Source organism: Paralichthys olivaceus, chromosome 6 (assembly GCF_024713975.1).
Source record: "Paralichthys olivaceus isolate ysfri-2021 chromosome 6, ASM2471397v2, whole genome shotgun sequence".
Lineage (NCBI taxonomy): Eukaryota > Metazoa > Chordata > Actinopteri > Pleuronectiformes > Paralichthyidae > Paralichthys > Paralichthys olivaceus.
In genome coordinates, this window is record NC_091098.1 from 9,986,816 (window position 1) to 9,989,315 (window position 2,500).

The 2,500-nt window shown below is 47.9% G+C and overlaps 1 protein-coding gene and 2 non-coding genes across 4 annotated transcripts in view; 1 reads left to right on the forward strand and 2 right to left on the reverse strand.

Moving 5' to 3' along the window:
• sema3h (sema domain, immunoglobulin domain (Ig), short basic domain, secreted, (semaphorin) 3H) overlaps positions 1-2,500 on the forward strand; it is a 100,301-nt gene that overhangs the window by 12,665 nt on the left and 85,136 nt on the right. The window lies entirely within an intron of this gene.
• Positions 611-683, reverse strand: trnar-ccu (transfer RNA arginine (anticodon CCU)). Its single transcript has one exon. It is a non-coding gene; the product is annotated as a tRNA-Arg (tRNA).
• On the reverse strand, positions 1,564-1,636 carry trnar-ccu (transfer RNA arginine (anticodon CCU)). Its single transcript has one exon. It is a non-coding gene; the product is annotated as a tRNA-Arg (tRNA).

The window sequence follows — 2,500 nt, forward strand, 5'->3', positions numbered from 1 at the left end:
CCTGGTAAACTGTTGTTAGCAGAGGATAGTTTCGATCTATCGACTTCTGGGTTATGGGCCCAGCACGCTTCCAGTGTGATACTCTGCTGTTAATCACCCCAGATGGGACTCGAACCCACAATCCCTGGCTCAGGAGGACAGTGCCTTACATATGTCGATGAGGAGGCTGTATAAAAAACACTACTTTGTGAACAGTTTACCCACAGTCACAGCATGCCACTCTGCTGTTTGTCACCCCAGATGGGACTTAAAAATAGTTCTTCTTTGAGAAATTTTTATTGACAGTCCGTCCTGGTAAACTGTTGTTAGCAGAGGATAGTTTCGATCTATCGACCTCTGGGTTATGGGCCCAGCACGCTTCCGCTGCGCCACTCTGCTGCTAATCACCCCAGATGGGACTCGAACCCACAATCCCTGGCCTAGGAGGACACAGCCTTACATATTTAGTTGAGTATAAAAACTGTATAAAAAACAGTACTTTGTGAACAGTTTACCCACAGTCACAGCATGCCACTCTGCTGTTAATCACCCTAGATAGGACTGGAACCCACAATCCCTGGCTCAGGAGGACAGTTTACCCACAGTCACAGCATGCCACTCTGCTGTTTGTCACCCCAGATGGGACTTGAACCCACAATCCCTGGCTTAGGAGGCCAGTGCCTTATCCATTAGGCCACTGGGGCACTTTTGGAGCTGTGTTTCACACGTTTCCGCGCGGCCAGTCTGCTGTTAATCACCCTAGATAGGACTGGAACCCACAATCCCTGGCTCAGGAGGACAGAGTTGAGGAGGCTGTATAAAAATAGTTCTTCTTTGAGAAATTTTTATTGACAGTCACATCCTGGTAAACTGTTGTTAGCAGAGGATAGTTTCGATCTATCGACCTCTGGGTTATGGGCCCAGCACGCTTCCGCTGCGCCACTCTGCTGTTAATCACCCCAGATGGGACTCGAACCCACAATCTCTGGCCTAGGAGGACACAGCCTTACATATTTAGTTGAGTAGGGTGTATAAAAAAACTGTGCGTCTTTGACAAATTTTTTTTTTTTACCAACACATCCTGGTACATGGTACACATGCTGGTAATCACCCCAGATGGGACTTGAACCCACAATCCCTGGCTGAGGAGGACAGAGTTGAGGAGACTGTATAAAAATAGTTCTTCTTTGAGAAATTTTTACTGACAGTCACATCCTGTTAAACTGTTGTTAGCAGAGGATAGTTTCAATCTATCGACCTCTGGGTTATGGGCCCAGCACGCTTCCGCTGCGCCACTCTGCTGTTAATCACCGCAGATGGGACTGGAACCCACAATCTCTGGCCCAGGAGGACAGTGCCTTACATATGTCGATGAGGAGGCTGTATAAAAAACAGTACTTTGTGAACAGTTTACCCACAGTCACAGCATGCCACTCTGCTGTTTGTCACCGCAGATGGGACTGGAACCCACAATCTCTGGCCCAGGAGGACAGTGCCTTACATATGTCGATGAGGAGGCTGTATAAAAAACAGTACTTTGTGAACAGTTTACCCACAGTCACAGCATGCCACTCTGCTGTTTGTCACCCCAGATGGGACTTGAACCCACAATCCCTGGCTTAGGAGGCCAGTGCCTTATCCATTAGGCCACTGGGGCACTTTTGGAGCTGTGTTTCACACGTTTCCGCGCGCCCACTCTGCTGTTAATCACCCTAGATAGGACTGGAACCCACAATCCCTGGCTCAGGAGGACAGAGTTGAGGAGGCTGTATAAAAAACAGTACTTTGTGAACTTTTACCGACAGTCACGTCCTGGTAAACTGTTGTTAGCAGAGGATAGTTTCGATCTATCGACCTCTGGGTTATGGGCCCAGCACGCTTCCGCTGCGCCACTCTGCTGTTAATCACCCCAGATGGGACTCGAACCCACAATCTCTGGCCTAGGAGGACACAGCCTTACATATGTAGTTGAGTAGGGTGTATAAAAAAACTGTGCTTCTTTGACAAATTTTTTTTTTTACCAACACATCCTGGTACATGGTACACATGCTGGTAATCACCCCAGATGGGACTTGAACCCACAATCCCTGGCTCAGGAGGACAGTGCCTTGCATATGTAGTTGAGCAGGCTGTATAAAAAACAGTACTTTGTGATAGTTTCGATCTATTGACCTCTGGGTTATGGGCCCAACAGTCGCATCCTGGTAAAATTTTGTCAGCAGAGGATGGTTTTGATCTATCAACCTCTGGGTTATGGGCCCAGCACGCTTCCAGTGTGATACTCTGCTGTTAATCACCCTAGATAGGACTGGAACCCACAATCCCTGGCTCAGGAGGACAGAGTTGAGGATGCTGTATAAAAATAGTTCTTCTTTGAGAAATTTTTACTGACAGTCACATCCTGTTAAACTGTTGTTAGCAGAGGATAGTTTCGATCTATCGACCTCTGGGTTATGGGCCCAGCACGCTTCCGCTGCGCCACTCTGCTGTTAATCACCCCAGATGGGACTCGAACCCAAAA